Raw genomic sequence first — 18,644 nt, forward strand, 5'->3', positions numbered from 1 at the left:
GCTTCGTATACTTTAGCTTGTCTAGCGCCTCGTCGATAACGTAGGCCAGAGCCAGACCAAAACCGTAACCCACTTCGTGTTCCCTGTAGCTGTTTAAATCGCCGTATAAAACCGTCTTTCCAGCGGCAACCGCCGCTCCGACGTCTTTGGAGTAGTATAGGTCGTCTCGCATTCTGGCCATGCCGTCTGTGCATATCCTCTGCCAATAGAGACCGTTGCATATGGCGGCACTTTTCGGTCTCACGCCAGTCGCGTTCGACACGGACCACGGGTTGCGGTTGGTCACGTCCACGGAGTTGTACAGACAGTAAAGGTAGTCTAGCGTGCATAGGTATTTGCCCGAGAGTCCGTCGATCACGTACACGTAGCCGCCACATGTCTCATCTTCGGAGGCGTGCGTGTGGTGTACGTGAAGGTTCGACGACGGCGATCGGTAATAGGGCGTCTCCAGTCTATATTGCGGGGCCAGCAACAGGTCGCCGGGGTGCGCGAAGGTCTCGTCTCGGTTGCCGACGGAGTCTTTCTTCCACACCTCCAGCGGATGTTTCCGTAGAACGAAGGCTATCTTTTTGGCATCGAACGGGTTGTGAAAATTTAACACAATCCCGTCGTGTTGAACCAAGACGATGGCATTGACGCTGTTAAATTCATCTATCACGTCCTTTACCGTTACGGTCTGGCGTTCGTATTTTAAGAGCGGTCCGATGTCGACCTTACAATCGAGTGAGGTCTGCACATGCATGGTGGTTGCCATCGTTTTTATTTCTACATTAGTACGTTTAACCGTTTATTATTGCAACATAGCCCACACATCGGAACGGTGACGGTAGCACGTGCGAATCGCCAAAAAGAACAAGGCGTAAACTACCGCCACGACGCAGAGCGATGACAGCGTGCTGAACAAACTCCACACGGTCTGTCGTTGGGAAAATTCTTGCACGAAGCGTCCGGTGTAGCTTCCGAGAAAGGTCATGGGCTGCATCACCGTCTTCCCGATCAGATCGCTCAGCACTAGGAGGGGGTTGACGTGCCACATGGCGCCAATGTGGAGGTTCTGGTAGAAGCGTTCGCACAGATCGTCGTCGTACATATATCGCTTTAGGACATACCACGGCTCGTTTCCGACCACGAGGCATTTTTCGGGAATGCCTTCCGGATACTTGATATTGAAAGTGTCAATCTCGACCTGCTTCAGTTGTATCAGGTAGATCCAATGCCATACGAAACTCGTGACCAGGAAACAGCACACAAAGAGGCAGAGTTTGCACCTCCAAGAGGTGCCATAGCCGACCATGATCACCGAAGTCATGGCAAAGAACACGAGGGCCACTACGTTACACGGAAGCAATCCACATTGTGCAAATATGTAAAACATCGCGTCGCGTTTTTAATACCGCCGTCGCCGTTTGTTTTTAGTTTAAGAACCCTCCAATTACCGTTAGCGGGAAATACTAGGACCGTATAAACGATGTTCGCATTGGCAATTGTGGTGACGTTGATCACAACGAACGTGGTGCAGTGTTCGGAAAACGCTAGACTCTACGAGGAGAACTGGTGCATGAGCATGACCGAATGCTCGGTCAAGACCAAAAATCCATACGAGAGCTTGGAATCCACCAATATTAATCTCGGCCAATACAGAAGCATAGTGGCCGCCGCCAAAAAGAAGGTCCACGAACGAGACAAGATTGCCGACTGCAACAACTCTACGAGCGTGATGGTCTCTTACGAGGAGATACTCGACCTAATGATGTACGCCACGGTAGACTATTGGGGCAACGTTAAAAAAAAATTCGACAACACGCATCTGTGCGCCTATCCAGACTTTACTCTCAAAGTGCAGTGCAATATCAGGGAGAGCGTGTACGACGTTCCGCGCGGCTACGTCTTTCAAAAGCCGTACGTGTTTCAGACGTGCGAGCCACCGCACATTAGATATCCGTGTAAAGGCAACGACGCGTCCGTCTACACCCCAGAGCTCGTGAAGTGTCCCTTAATCAACGGGACGACTGTCCAGGTGGGGAGCCGAGTGAGAGTGACGTGCAGTAACGGCAAAAACGCCACGTTTCTGTGCGGTCACGACTACAAGTATCATCCGGTAGAGGATCTGGATAGCGCCGAGAAGGCTCTCAAACGCCTAAAAATCGACGCACTATGCGACGAGAAGGACGACGACGACAGCAACGACGACTCGCATAAAAACAACGAATGGCTCACGATAATTTGCATCTTTATTCTTTTGATCACCACAATCACGCCAGTGTATCTTTGCGTAAAGATAATTTTTGATACTTAAAATGAAAAACCCATACCGTCCTTTTTTTTTTTCGCCTGGGAAAACAACGGAACAACGATCAAGGCCACGCACCCTCGTTTTTGTGGGGAGGCACTTCACGTGTCCTCTAGGCGACTCCTTATCGCGATATCTATATGTAAGCTTATCTCGATGTCACTGCCCATTCGACCTTGATACAACCGTCTAAAGGTCACGTCGGATGGAGGTATATTAAGGACCGTTTCTCGCGACTACGGTATATTGCGACCAGCACTCTAAGGACAAGATGACTATCGGGCACCTTTGCGACCCAGATCTCGTCTTTACTAGGAACGTCAAGGCGGTCCCAAAGACGTCTTGCGCCCTAGATGCCGATCACGCCTGTCTCCCCGCAGGGGGCACCTGTGAAAGCAGGTGTTTGGAGAGTGGCATCTCCACGGACCCCGAGCCATGCGGGTTCGCCCGCCCACGTATGGCTGTGCGTGGCTTTCCCGTGTCTGGGGAAAAGGGCATCCTGGTGGTTGAGCCGAGCCCGGGGTAGGTTTGGACCCTTCGGGGCCCCCCGGGCGAGGCAATACACCACTTCGGCCCCCGCTTCTCATAGACGGGAGTCCTGGTAAGGCCCGGCCAGGATGATTCAGCCTAGTCGCCACTTCTATTCCCTTGTTGGGCTCGGTGGTGGGCGGTGCACCACAGTTTCCGAAAACCATTCCCCTCTTATGGGTTCTAAGCAAAAACAACCTGATCGGCCTCCGAAAAGAGGCCGGACCGAAGCACTATCCACATTTCTGAAACGAGACAACTCAAATGATCACTTCACAAGATTTTTCGTTCTACATTCCGATGACTCTTCTATGCCACTTTCAAGACTGTCTCCATTCCTTGTTGCCAAAGTTCTTCAAAACACACTCGGGGCAAAATATGAAGCAAAAAAGCTTTTTTCCGGTGATCTTCTTGTCGAGATTTATGAAAGGTATCAGGCAACTGCCCTCCTCAATCTGAATATGATTCATGATCTCAAAGTGACCGTATCTGCACACCGTACGCTAAACACCATTCGCGGTGTGATATCTGAGGATGATCTCATAACCAGTTCCGAAGAGGAAATCGTGGAGGGTCTAAGCACTCAAGGTGTTGTGGCCGCAAAACGAATTAAAATCCGTAAGGACGGCGAGGAACGACCTACGAAACATGTCATACTGACGTTCGAGAAAAACTCGTTGCCCCCTACCGTAAAGGCGGGTTACATTAACTGCAAAGTGCGGCCATATGTCCCAAACCCGCTTCGCTGCTTTCGCTGCCAGCGATACGGTCACGGTTCACGAGCTTGCCGTGGTCGTGAAACCTGTGCCAGGTGCAGCGGCTCTGACCATACTGCTGACGACTGCAACCTCGACTATAAATGTGCAAACTGCAACGCCGACCATCCTGCCTACTCTCGATCATGTAACCACTTTAAAAAGGAAAAAGAAATACTTGCTCTCAAGGTGAAAGAAAACATTTCCTACCAGGATGCAAAGCGCCGCCTCTCTGCTTTCCAGAGAGGATCTTTTGCCGAGGCGGTGTTCAGCAGAGGACCTGCACCGTCTAAGGTATCGGTGGCGACCCAGGTGTCTTTTTCAGACCACGGGAAGCCACTGCAGTCCTCTACGCCCAGGCTGAAGCTTGCACTTCCTGGGCATTCTATCTCAGCTGCGAAAGCAGCAGATCCACATAGTCGCACCAAGGACATAGGTGCCGCAGCTGCGACGGAGGTTACACCTTCGTCCCCGCCTCCTGGTCCCTCCCCTCAGGCAACGGAGCGAGTGTCTCGCTCCTCCTCCCTGGGGAGAACTTCCCCGTCTAGGAGGCAGCACGTTCGCGATGTCCATCGCGAGTCGCTTTCGATTCGTAGCCAGTTGCTCGTAATCCATCGGTGCGTTTTATAACAAAAAAAATGTTGAATTACGACGCCTTCGTGGACTACTGGTCCGCGAAATTAGACTTTGACTCTGCAAAATGTCGGCAGAAATTTATCGCCGACAACCCCAGGGCTCTGAGTAGGTCGCCGAGCAAACTGGCGCAAGCTCTGGCTCCGCAGCTCACCAAGCTCTTGGACTTGGAGCAGGACGAAGTCGTAGATTGGTGCAGGATACTGCTCGCCGGTTTTTACTATTCCTTCGAAACTACTCCTGATGCCAAAGTTAAGGCCATTCAATATGCCTATTGCGACTACGTTACAAACACTACTATAAGAGATCATTTAAATTTTCAGAACGCAACCGAAGACGACGTTTGTGTACTAGAGGGGGATAGTTTTATGCTTCCCAAATTTATAGTCAAGAAAGCTACGGGACAAAGTAGGGATACCCCTCCCGATCTGCTGAGTCGCCCCTTGACGTTCACGCTCGCCGCGAACGTGGTGCAAAGAGACACGAACGTCTCTGAGGTGAGATACGTGGACGTGGACTGTCTATACGCCGCGTCGGCTCTCTCCGCGCACTCGAAGAAGATGCTACCGGCAATGAGCGGCGTGATCCGAAAGTGCGCCGAGGAATGGGGAACCTATTTTTCACCTACGTTTGCCAGCGCAGAACTAATAATGTTAGCCAAGGGAGACATTACCGAAGAGATGGCCATTCGATTCGACGACCACTGCCAGATGGCGTGGAACTGCGTTTTTCCCATGCGGCAAGATACGAAAGACTTGGTCCGTCAGTATGTGAACACGGTGAACGAAGTCAGGTACCTGGAGAAACACGGTCAGGTCAAGTTGTTGCTACAACACTACGTTGCCGAAGAATTTGCGCGAGGCGTTGGGGTTTGGATAGACTTGGGTTATTCGAACTATCAACCGAGTAGCATCAACCACCTGTTTACTCGAACGTCCACCGCTCTGAGCGTAGCGACCAAGAAATCCGCCGTGTTTTATCCGATCGGACAAAACGCGACCACGAGAATGCTGAAATCAGCCCGTCGCACAAACATTCCGATGCAAGGACAATACCTCTCGTACGACGACGACACTCCCTTCGTTACCGCGCACGACGATAGGGTCTTTACGGTGGATCGTCACAGAGTGCGCTGGGGAGTCTTCAACCGACAGCGAGCTCCGTTCATGCCCCTCTTCCTAAAGTGTAAAAACAGTTACGTTCTGCTCTCCAAGCTATTGTACTCCCGGAAAGAGACGAAAGCAAGCGAATGGTATAGCTCTTTAATAGGGGCGGGCGAAGCCATAGACGAAAGTAAGATCACCAAGGAGGATACCGACGACCATATTACGAAGATTGTAAAATCTGTCGTGCTCGCTCTAGTGAAAGAGTTCCAAACTGCTCCTATCAGGAGCACAATTGATCTATGTAATAGATCCGACGAGGTGGTCGTGAATAGACCGAGCTCGGAGGTGTCGTTTCCTGCGATACTAGATCTCTTTAAAAGAATATATGGTAGGAACTCCTTGTATTTGAAATTGCACGTACCGGAGAAAGATGTAGAATGGATAATGGGCACAATGCCAATGTGTGACAAATATGCGAAAAGCACGAACCGTGATTTGAAGTTGGGCCAAACGGGCACCGTAGAGACTAGCGTCTTTGCACTCGAATCGTTAGAGAGATTGATATTAACGGGCTATTATTCGTACGAGAATTTCGGAGAAAAAGTCAAAGTAGCTTATAAGGAGTTGTACGGAAAAGACTTGGACATTTTCGATATGCCAAACATAACTCCAAAGGTTACGATAACGCCACCAGCACCAGCACCGCCACAAAAAGTACCAACCGTAGTGCTCAGGGAAGACATCAAGCCTCTAGTGATCAAATATTTTTCCACCGACACTTTGCAAGACCTCAACGACTTGTGGACAGTGTACGAACTCTACTCGCTACCGTTTGCGAGCACGTTGGAATGGTTGTTGACGGCGGCCGACACTTACGGCTACACGAACTGCGCGGCAATGTCGCCCTGGGTAAAGTTGGCCGGATGCGCGGCACTGTCCGCCGGCCTATTGTACGATCACCCCGAAACGTGGGGCATCTACCCTCCACAGGGACGCTTGAACGTAAACTACGATTCGACCGAAGTGGTGGAACTAGTTTTAGATTCTACTACGGGACTTAAAATAAAGTTGGACTCGCAACTGTGCAGCACCGTAAAGAGCCTGATGGACAACACTAGGAAATACATGTTGGAGACGACTCTGAGAGACCTATCGACTGCCGTACCGTCCGCTCCACCGGTACAACTTTATTCGCTGGATCAATACTTGAAGAACGAAGATTGGTTCTTGACGCACATGGGCAACGCTTTTACAAACTACCTAAACCGCGTCAACGTGGAGTTGTTCACTAGCCAGGCCTGTGACGAGTCGGTGGCCGCCTTCCTGCGAATAAACACCACGAAGATCGTTCCCTGTACTCAAAACGTCATACGCCGCTCCTTTATGAGCAGGGGCGTGTCGCGCGCCGTGGCTTACGGCATGCCGCTCGGATACAGAGTGTCTTTGCCGGCGTCGCTAAACGGCAGCACGCCGGGTCAGGTGAAACCCGTGATGCTCAGGGTGGGTTTCGTTCCTTCTAGCGTCAAGGAAGCCTACCTGGAAGACCTAAAAGAGAGACACGGGTCGGGTCCGTACGAAGCGGTCGCCGAAGCGTTCGGCCAGATCCCAAACGTCATGCGCCTAGTGGTTCCTCTACAGACGGAGGGCGGCCACGTGGAAGACCTGATTCGCTGCGGCTACCGACTCGTCTTGCACAACGGTTCGCTGGACCTGGACGACGACGTGGTCAGAGCCGCGGCCGTCTACAGACATTCTCCGCAACTGGTGAAAGAGTGGAAAGTCGCCAAGGCGGCCACTTGGGGCACCCCCGACAAGGAAGAGTTTCTCTCCGAATTTTACCTGAGCGCCGAGGAGATATTCGCTCGCCTACCCAAACTCGCGCGCTCGGCACTGGCACTTACACCCGACCTACACAGGCGAGCGAGCCACCGACTCGTGGTCGACGACGCCAACGTTGTAGTGGTGGCACCAGTGACCGACAAGGCGGACGCTCTGTCCCAGTACGTAAACACCATAGAGCAGCGCTTCTCCAACTGGCTGCGTAACAACAACATTCGCGCTAACAACGCCGCGTGTCCTCGCAACTATTCCAAGGTCGTGATTCCGCTGTACGCCGAAATCTTACACAAGGCCCATCGTCTGGCGATGGAACGAACAGTCCCACCCGACTCTCTCCTGGCCGACAAGTACCGCGTCGAGCGGATGAAGTCGGTCAAGAGGCTCTTGTTCGAAGAGGCCGTCCTGTCTCACCAAAAGCGCCGCCGACTGACCGACACCGAAGAGGCGCACGTTCTGGTGACGTCCGCCCGCAACCCGATCGATCACGACTTTATGAACCCTTTGGAATTGATCCGAGCACACTACATGGAGATTGCGGCGGCCTGTTTCGAGTACGTGTCGCGCACTCCGCTAGAGATTAACAAAATCTCGCCGGGATACGCCGTCTACGAGCATCCCGGCTACCCGCGCCACACGAGGGCGGACGTGGTTCGCAAGATCCTCGTCGAGACCAAGGACGTCCCCGGCGTCGTGTTCGACTTTCTGAACGCCTTCTGCAAGCCCGAGGTGAATGCCTACGTCTACGTTCGCAATTCCATCGACGGCCTCGAAAGAGTCGACCTGAGCACCACACAAAAGCTCATGGACGTGTTGCAGAGGCGCCTGGACGAGTACCGCGCTCTACCCGGTATCGATAGAGAGCGGGTCGTCAACGGTCTGGAAAAGTTTGGGCTACCCGAGTACGGCATTCACGCTCCGTTGCACACAAACGGGCAGACCGGGTGTTTAGATATTGAAAAGACCAGAGACGAATTGGTATGCAGACTCAACAATTTATTTTGAGAGTTCGAGATACTTTCCCTTTTCGAGTACGGAGACTCCGCGGGGCATGCACTTGTCCACCCGCATTTTCAGATAGCAATCGGCTCCGGGCGGTAGTAGATTCGGAATCCACTCGGTGTTTATCTCCGTCAAGAGTTGGTTCCAGTCAATCTCTCGGAGCTGGGGAGAGGAAAACAAAATAGAGTCGGTGTCGGTATACACGACTCGGAGATGCTTCAGTCGCTCCCTCATCGTCGCGACGCACTTTAGCAGCGTCCTAGACAGCCGGCACGTTGCGGCCAGGACCGACCTGTTTTGGAGGCACTTCATTCTGCCGATCGAGTGCTTGTAACTGCCCATGCATCCGATGGCCGAGTTGCACATCTTCTTCAACATCCTCTTCATACCCGGGTTCTCCTTCAAGAGCTCGTAGGCCGACTTGAGAAGACACTCGGACACGCTCCGAAATCGCGTAGAGTCGATCTCTGTAAACTGTACGAGCACGGACGGATACATTGAACAAAAATCGTACAGGACGCAAGGGCCGTCGTCGTACCGACCGACCGCGGCAAACTTGTAGCCCCCCCTGTATTCCATGCACCTGTCCCAGGTCCGCCCCTCGAACGTGTCCCACGCACACGCGGATGCAGAACACGTCCTTACGGCGTGGCAGACGTAGTCGTAGGGTAGCGGGGCCTCTTCATCCAGTGTCAGTCCGTAGCGGTCTCGAAGCTGGCTCGCAATTTTCGCAACAGCGTCTTCGCACGCAGCATCGACGGTGACGAATGGATCCACCCAGGCCTCGTCTGCGTTCCGCATGGCCGCGCACTGCAGCAAGGACGCGACCAGCAACCTGCTCGCAAACTCTTCGTCCTCGATTCCGCCCAACGAGTCCAAGAGAATCTTGAGCCGCTCCTTCAGATCACCAGCACCTTCCGAGTCCAAGGAGAAGAGTTGCGGCACGTAGGGCACCACCTGCACCGCGTACTTCCGAAAGAGCGCCTCCGAAGCCTCCCCGCGGTGAACCGACCAGAGCTCCAACACCACCCCCGTCAGTGGACGTCGGTAGCCACACACCGTTCCGTGGTAGCAGAGTGTCCTCGGCGCCACTTCCTTGAGACAGGACGAGGGGAACACTTTGGAAGCCAGCGTAAAGTAGACGCGGCCGAGATCTTCTCGGTGTAGGGCCGAGGCAAAGTCTAGACCGCAAGCCTCCGCTAAACCCAGAGTCTTGTAGAGGGCCACGCCGAAGTAGTAGACGTGAAGACTCCCCTCGACGCGTTTGGCACACTTGTTCTCGACCAGCGCGTCCGCGAGGAACGCGGTGCAAGCCGGCACTCGGACGTTGAAGAGGGACATGCTCGTGGGTATCTGGATGCCGTCCGTCGTCGTGAAAGCCTTTGAATTGAATTTTGACCATCGCGAAGCCTCCGTCGATCGTAAGAGGTCCAGTTGTCGATCCGTCATCGCGTCATAACTGGGGTCAGGACAATGATCCTGTTACTTGCGCGCCCCCACTCGTACAACGCCAGGATGGCCTCGTGGCGGTGGGTGAAGTCGGACCCGAGTCCGGCCTGCTGTAGCACCTTCCGCAGAGCGGTTATGGTCATGTTTGCCAGCTTTGCGCCTTTTATGAGCTTCTTGTAGGACGTTGCGTAATGCGGCAAGTTATCAATCTTGTTTGAGATGACGTACCTGTTTACAACGTGACGTCTGATGTTATCGACGAGCGCGTCGCCCGTCAAGGTCACGTCCAGTACCGATAGAAAAATCTCGCCCGGACCGAAGGAGGTGGATCGCATAAAGTCCTTGACGATTCGTATGTTCTTGGTCGTCTTTACTCGCTTGTCGAATAAATATTGCCGCATGGCTTGCTTCTGGACAATCTTGTACCTGTTGATGGAGTCGTCAATGAGGCACATGCCTATTCCGGTAATGTTGTACGAGTACTTTGACGACGCAAAGCGCGATGTGGCGGCCAAGAGTTTGTCGATCTCGCTCTCGTCTGCGGAAGGCTCGCTCTTGCGGTTGTCGTCGTTGTTGGTCGCGTACAGCGCCAGCAGGTTCGAGAGTCTACCGTCTGCGGTGGCCGGAGAAAGGGGGGTGTCTCGAATCATTCTGACCATGGCTCTCCGAATCACGTTCTCCCTGTCGACGGCCTTGCCGCGTCTCGTGGCATAGTGCTGGCCGTTGTACATGTACACCTTGACCACGGCCGAGTCCACGTTGCTGTGCGAGCCGAGTCTCGAGACGCGGCCCAGCGCCTGAAACATGGTCGCACACTCGTAGGTGGGGAATCCAGCGATGATGTGCATGTGCTTGACGTTCTTGAGCGTGTGGCCTTCGCAGAAAAAGAAATTGGTCACCATGATCACCGAGGAGGTAAAGTTGTTGTACATGTCGCGTAGCTTCGTCAGGTACCAGGCGGGGTCCCCTGGCACGACGAATATGATGGTCATGTTTTTCCAGACAAACTTTCGGGCCGTCGTTTTGCTCTCGTGCTTGCCGTTGTTCATGATGGTCAAAATGTTTTCTCTAATGTCGTAGCGGTACGAAACGACAAAGTGCTTGTCCTTGGGACGCTTCACAATCTCGTCAAAGACTCGCTTGACGACGCAGTGAATGTCGTCGCAGGTCTCCCGTTTGCAGTCGCAGCCGATTGCGGGGAAGTCGTCTTCGCTCAGAGGGTAGCGCACGTCCACCACGTTGGGCACGGTGTAACTCCCGTCGTCCCTGACCACGTGGAGAGACGTCTTGTAAATCTTTTTGAGAAACTTGCTTCGGAACGACCATCCGAATGCTAAAGTATCTCTCGGCGTCCTCGACCGTCTTTATGCCCTGGTCGAAGGTGGTGACCCACTGGAGCAGCTCGCCTTCGAATTTTGTAAAAAACGGGGTGGCCGTGCTGCACACAAATATCCGGTCGCGAGTCTCGTGCGCCAGCTTATGGACGGTGTTGCGAGCGTGCACCTTGTAGCTCCTCTTGCGCTCGTCCACCGCTACGAGAGGTCCGGTGGTCGCGTCGCTGCCGCCCAAACATGCGTCGCTCTTGAGATTCCATCTCGAAATGAAAGTGTGAAACTCGTCTATGAAGTAGCCCACCACCTCGTCCGACTTGTCGTGTTGCGACTTGCGAACCCAGCGAACAAAGTCTTTCCGGGTGAAAATCTGCACCACGCCGCTACCGGAACGGCATCCGCAAACGTCCACCGCGTAACGATCTTCCGCCGTCGTCGATAAAGACGGTGGTTTCTTGCTTAGACCGTAGTGTGGATGTGCAAGCCGCCTGTAAACTGTCTTTCGCGAAGGAGCCTTGTAGATGTCGGTCCCAAAAACTCGTTGGTATTCGCGCTCGGTGTCGGCCAGGAGCGCGGACCGGGGCACCACGACGACGACCTTTGTTATAAAACCGCTATCCTCGTCTTGCCGGAACCCGTCGGACAGATCAAAAACAATTCCCGGATATAGTTGTCGCTCAGGAATGGAGCTATAATGTGATCCAGATCGTCGTTCTCGTTCGTGGCACTCATCCCGACTGAGAATGAATCTTCCGACAAACAAGTTGTTTCGCTACGCCCTTTGGGACGCCGGCACGTCGGTGGAATCGGCGGCCAGGGCGGGCGGTGTGTCGACGCAGCTGGTCGAGGCCTTTAGAGACAAATACGGCACGTTCCGGTCACTGCAATCGCTCTACGAGCTCTGTCTCGCCTATCTGGACGACTTGCTCGCAAATGGGAAGACCAGGGACGAGGAGGTGTTTATAAATTTCACGTTCGTCGTGCCCGACGCCTATCACGAGTTGTCTGCATTCGATCGGCGCCGAATCGTAAAGTGCGAACTGGACATGTACCTCACTCACGCAAAGGACAACGAGGTCATGTCCGTCGAGACATCGTCGACGTCGGTGGTGACGGCGCGATACGTCACCGAGTGGGAGGTGTTCGCCATTAAGGGGCTGCAAATTTATCGAAACTAGTATAATAAAAAATGCCGCATTCGAACCGTTATTCGTCCGTTTCGATCGCAAATACGATAGTGAGTGAATATGAGGAGGACATTAACAGCAGCATGTACCCGCAGATTCACGTCAACGACGTGTGGCGAGAGAGAGACTTGGAGTTTAACGAAAACGGGCACATTGTGCTCTTCAAGAACGAGACGTTCCGAGCGCTGCTCTGGAACCCCAACGTGAACGTAGAGGCCATAGCGGACACGCCCAGGCTGCAACACATCTGCACTAAACTCCGCATGGCGTATCTGAAAGAGTGCACCGATACGGTGACCAAACGAGGCGCCACAAACACCATCATGTCCTTTATTCTGGCCATATGCAACAATTCGAGTGGAACCGACATCAACATCGACGGCTTCTCATGCCACGTCCCCTACGACTTTCAGCACCTCAACACGACCGACAAAATGAATCTGGTGGAATTTTTCTGCTAACTGTACGGCGTGTACTGCGTGGACAACAGATACATTACCAGTGTCGGCGAGATGACGGACCCGGACCTTGTCGTCGGAGACTTTGTGGACAACTGGGAGGTGTTTATGCTAAAGACGTACCGGATCCTTCAGACAAAGACCAACATCAAGGCCGTGCCTCCAAAAATTGAAGGGGAGGTCACTGCCACCGAATGGAACCACAAGACCAGAGCTCCGTTCATCGATCAGAAGACTCGTCTCGTTACCTGGTACGATACGTACGGTCGCAAGATGCAACGCGTTAGGGACAAGACGTGGCTCGTGTCTCCGATGGACGCCGAATACGCCATGCCCCACGTATTTGAAAACACCTTCGGTTCGATCCCATACGAGATGCTCATCGATCCCAACAGCGCCGAGTCGACGCCTGCCAAATCCGTGGAGGTCGACGACAACGGGAATCCCGTCGACGACAAATCCAGTCCTCCCCCGGCGGAACCCGACGACAATGGCCGCGACGGCGTGTCCTGGCTCATTGGTAGCATGCTGTCCGGCAGCGCACTCGGAGCGATGGTAATTTACGGATACCGCAAACGTTGATCGATAATAAAGACAAAGACGAGAAGTTTCAAAGAGTGTAAATTTATTTAGCCACGAGAGATTGCATGTACATGTGATAAACGGCAACCCCAAAAACGCTGAGCATGATGACTATCAGGCACGACGAGGCTTGCAATAGGCCCGACTGACGGATTGAACACTCTGGTTTCATGACCGCCGAGGATATCGGTGCAATCAACATAAAGAAAAGACCTCCGATGCAAAGTATGGTACCGAGTACGCCTCGAAACATGTAGTTGCCGTCGGTGAGGCCGTGCATTACTCCGGCGACCCAACCGGTATAACCCAGGATGCAAAAGATCCAAAAGAGCAACTTCATGCGGGCGTAGTAGCGTTCCTTTTCCATCTTGCTCGCAGACACTTCGTCTCTTCCCTTCTTGGATTTCTTGTTCTTTGCGGCCTCAAAGGCTTTCATGAGCGAGTTTTGCTTTTCGTCGCTCTTGCTAGACCTCGGAACGCTCCTGCTCGGGTCTTGACGGCGGTCGTACCGATCGTTCGTCGAAGCGGACATTTTTATTTACCAATGGAACCAAAGATCGTGTCTCTCGGGCGCTACGCTCGCTCGCCGACCGTACGTATCGGCCATGTGCTTGATGGCCACCTGTTCGTGGTAAGGGTAGCGCTCCGCGCCAGCGACGGCGTCGTAGCCCGACGGCAATTTACTGTACGGTTTGGTTTTGTCCGCCAGCAAGGCGCTCCTCCTTTGCAAGACATCTCGCGAAACGCACGACCTAAATAGGTAACATCCAAACAGGAAGCTGGCTACCGTCGAAAGAAGCGCCACGGGGACTGTGCTCATGATTATTTTGTTATTGAATACAAAAATGACGACCGTACGTATCGGTTTAATGATTGCGCTACTCGTGGCGCCGTCGTTGGTGGCCTCCAAATCAGACGCCAATAAAAAATTGCCCTACTGGCAGAGTCTGCTCAAGGTCGCCAACGTTCGCTCAAAGATACTCAAAGTGAACAAGACGAGTTACGCCGTACTGTACACGTGCGACAAGAACGACACTCTGTACGGCGGACCGCCCCTAGTGTACTGTCAAAAGCCGAAAAAGATGGTGGATGACGCATCGGGCGAGAAGCGCGAGTGCCTCTCGGTGAGCAACGAATACGCCGAGTGGCTACCCGCTTTCATCGGAATCGTAGGACTCCTCGGCCTCGGCGGCGGAGGTGCTCTATGCTATAAACAGTACAAGGGGTAATTGTTAAATAAAATAATAACGATGCGTATTCTCGTCCTCGTAACTTTATGTAGTTCCATAGTGTTGGCGCGCTACGACTTGAGCGCCGACATACGCAATTCCGTAAACGACCCATCCTACGGGAGCCCGCAGTTGATATACACCTACGTGATCAAGAACGACGAAGCCATCAGCACGCTCACCAACCGCGAACTGGCTGCCGTGGTGAAACTCGCCGCCGAACTCTTGAACGGCCACATCTTTTGCGGCTCCAATCTTCGAGTCATGGAATACAATTCGTCTCTCGACGCTCTGCCCGACAGGCGGAATCAGCTACACATCAAAAGGCCCTTTCCGATATCCTTTCAACTGGGAGAGTACCTTTCCTCGACCGAAAACGGCTTCTACACCGAACCGCACCTCTCGACCAAGGATAACTACCTAGACGGGCGACCCGGTCTGCGAAAGTGCCTATACGACTTTAGTAGCATTCTGTACGGGAGCCGAGACGCTCTGGCACACGCCGTGTACGACAAGCTGATCCACATAAACACGCTAAAGGTCGTAAATGCCTCGGCGGACACCATATTACACACGGTGTTACACGAGTTGGCCCACGCCGTGGGTTTTCAGCATTTGAAGAATGCGTCGTATTTCATGTACCCTTCCACGCCGGGATACGGGGGCAGTTTGCCCTACTCACAGTGGTTCGAATCTTACAATCGGTTCTTTACATCGAACGAAGTATCCGTGATGAGGGATCGCTCGAGCAGATACAACGACTCTGCAATAATGTACGGCGGTTGGCTCGGGCACCAATGTCGCTCGCGCGACATCGACACGGACATTCAGGAAGCGCTCTCAGAGGCCAAGCAGACGGTCGCTCAAAGCGGCTATAGCTTCGATCGCGACTACAAGTATTTTATGGACGTTCTCCGGACTCTCAGAATTCAAGACGCCTCTGCGATTGCGCACTCTCAGGTTTCCGGTCTACACAGAACGCACACGCTCATGAGCGAGGCCATGTTGCAGAGGGAACTGGCGGGCATTCGCGGCAGACCAGTCATCTTAAATTTCTTCAACGACAGCCTGATTATTCCCTCGTACAACTGGGACACGAAGCGTTTCATTTTCGCCGCAGAGGACGGTACATGTTGGGGGGTCACGGACCTGACTAACGACATGTGGCGTCTCAAGATGGCCATCACCGACCCGTCTCACGGGCGTCTCGGGTTTTCGGCGGACGAAAACTACTATCGAGTAGGGGTATCCTTTAAAAATTTTGTTCACAGCAAGGCCATAATGGTCGACGGGCAAGAAACCAACCTGTCTCAGTACATCGATAGTTTGAATCCCTACGAAAATTACGGTTACGCGTTCTACTTTCAAGACGCCAAGACCATCCACAACTACCCCTTACCCGACGAGCCCTTCAACCGTACCATGTGGGAATCGTCGCTCGACGGCTCCAAGTGCAACGATCGCGCCTCCGTCTACATGTTCATGTACGACGGCAAAGCTTATACGGTGACCGAGGACAACTACGTACACAGCGGCTGCGGCGGTTCCGCGGCCACCAATCAACTCGGCATGAGCGTCGAGACATTCATCGTCACGCACATTTGCGACGATAGCATACACGATACCGATCCGCAGAGAGATGTGCAGAAAGCCGAGAGTGAAGCAGACATAACCGATAACGACTCGAACGGCAACCCCGAAAGCGACGACGATGAGTCTCCCGATCTGATCGACTTTGGTTGGTACACGGGCGTGGGAGTCGTGAGCACACTGTTTATAGGCGTCACCGCCTACTGCGGCACTCTAATCGTCCGCGATCCGAAAAAATACGCCGAAAGATATAGTACGGTTTAGGTTACAATTTTTACTCAACACATTAAAGATGCAGTCTTTTCTACCCTATCCCGTCGTCCCTTTTTCTCGTCAGACGTTTCGTCGGGCGCTTCGTTTTCCATTGTGGTAACCCGCTCATACTCGCGGAGCTGTTCCTTGAGGAAGGTGATCATGTTGGACAGGAGCGTCGTCTGATCACTCCACCACATGATCTGTTCCGTCCGTCGCGTTCTCTGGATCGCGTTGCTAGCCTGGTTAATGTAGCCGAAGACGATCGCCGAAAGCATATTGAAGGCCGTTTTTTTCAAAAACGGTATGTCCTTCGGAGTCTTTGCCATGTACAGGGCTATATACTTTGAACACTCGTCTATGCGCGGCTGAATCTGGCAAATGATGAGGTTATCGACGCCCCTCTGCAACAGCGCGAGGTCGTTCGATTCGTTCAGGCTGTTGGGTAGGAAGAGTGTTGGCACGTTTCGTATGTGCTGTTCGACGCACTGACCGAGCTCGTCTACCGTCATCTTTATCGAGGTGAGGCTGACGCCGTTTTCGTCCGTGCGTGGCGACGACGCCCGCTGCTGAATGTCGTACGAAGTCACCTCACAGTGCACGATATGGTAGGCGTCCACCTCGCCGCTGACTCGCTCCAAATACCTTAGTATTCGGGTGATTTCCGAGTAGCGCATGGACAGGCGAATCGGCTTGGCGAAGACGACGCTAACCATCTCGGGGTACAATTTGTGATCTATCGTCTCTGTGTTTCGCATCGAAGTGGCGTAAGCGTGCACAGTCGACAGGTTGTCCACCATGACGGTGTCGTTTACGTAGTCGCCGTGATTCACGGCCGAGACGGCAACGTCTCCGCGCAGAAAGGTCCTCTCGGTAAACAGGGGCGTAGAGAGCACGATGGAGACGCAGCGAGTGTACGAGACGGCCACCCTCAACATGTGCATGGTCGTGATCCGGTTGACCACGGTCTGGTTCGAGTCGGTGTGCGAAAAGAGATGGACGAAGCTGCCGTTGCGCGACAGGACGCGTTGTATGGTGCTGTTTAGCTCCACGTTGGCCCTCAGCGAATTGTCCAACACGTTACTGTCCGAGTAGAGCCTCCTCCGGTCGTTACGTAGCTCTTCGACGGTGCCGTAGACGGCGCCAAAGTCTGTGCTCCGCGAGTCCGAAAAGATGGAAGACAGTCGCTCTCCCAACTTTCCGTTGACCAGGTTGGCGTTGCGCGATTTTTTGGCCACCGACTCGTACCCGCCGAAACGTATCGGCGACACGAGCTCTCTCCGCACATAGTCGTCGTAGAGCATGGTGTTTGTAATGAGGTTGATCAGTGACTTGAAGAGCGAGTCGATGCAGGTCTCTCGCATTATGCTAAACGGGTCCATGCACACCCTAGTCTTGGACACGTCGGGCGATTGCAACCTCTCTATGTACTTGTTGGCCGCCTCGGAGTAGATTGAGTAGTCCAACTCGACGATGGTCTTTTTCACGATTGCGTTGAACACGATGAGAGTGTTGGTGTAGTCTTCCAACTCGACTTTCCAAAACTTTGCAATGATACCCGAGTTGCGCCAGAGGACCTTTGACCTGTAGGTGTAGTTTGCGTGAATCGAGTCGGCTATGGTATACACCAAGAGGTTTACGACGAGTTGAAAGAGGAGGCATATAGTTTCCAAACGGTCCGTAACGTTCTTCATGTCCAAGACCTGAGCCACGCTGTCGTCCGGCACGACGTACGAAAACCAATGATTGAGCATTCGCAGATAGTCCTCGAGTTGTTTGTGCAGAGCGCACGACGACGGCTGCTGCTCCGGTTGGCCGACGAAGATGCGTCGGCTTTCTGGTTCGTCCTGAAGGACGCGCGTATAATATCGTCGCCAAAGTCCGGTTGTTTAGGATACTCACTGTCTTCGTCTTCTCCGTAATCGTCTTCGCTACTAAGCGCGTCGAACGCGTCGTCGCTAAGTATCAAATTGCTAAAGTCGGGCGCAGTAAACATTCTCGCGTAGGATTTCTTGACACCCTCTCGTTGGACCTGTTCGTCCATCCGTTTCTTTTCGCACTCGTTCTTTAGAGTTTCGATGAAATTATGGTAAGGCCTTCGTAGAGCTCTTCCTTCGCGCGATCGCAGACTGCAGTCGGCGTCGAATCTTTGTATTCGTACTCCGGACCGATGTCTTCGATTGTAAACCCGTATACGGAGTCGGATTCGCCCCTTTCATCTCGAGCGTGCGCTTCTTGGTGCGTGTCGAATCTGGCGCGTTTACTGCACTCCGGCTCCGGCGAACGCTTTGACCGTTTATTACAATCGTGCGACATAGTCGGCGTCTTCTCCACGTCGTCGCGGTCGTCCTCGAAATCGGAGGACGCATCGAGCAGTGCCCTGTTCACTACAAACATTTTTCTAGTTTTTGTTCTG

This window comes from Ixodes scapularis, unplaced genomic scaffold (assembly GCF_016920785.2).
Source record: "Ixodes scapularis isolate PalLabHiFi unplaced genomic scaffold, ASM1692078v2 ptg000247l_1___fragment_3__unscaffolded, whole genome shotgun sequence".
Classification (NCBI taxonomy): domain Eukaryota; kingdom Metazoa; phylum Arthropoda; class Arachnida; order Ixodida; family Ixodidae; genus Ixodes; species Ixodes scapularis.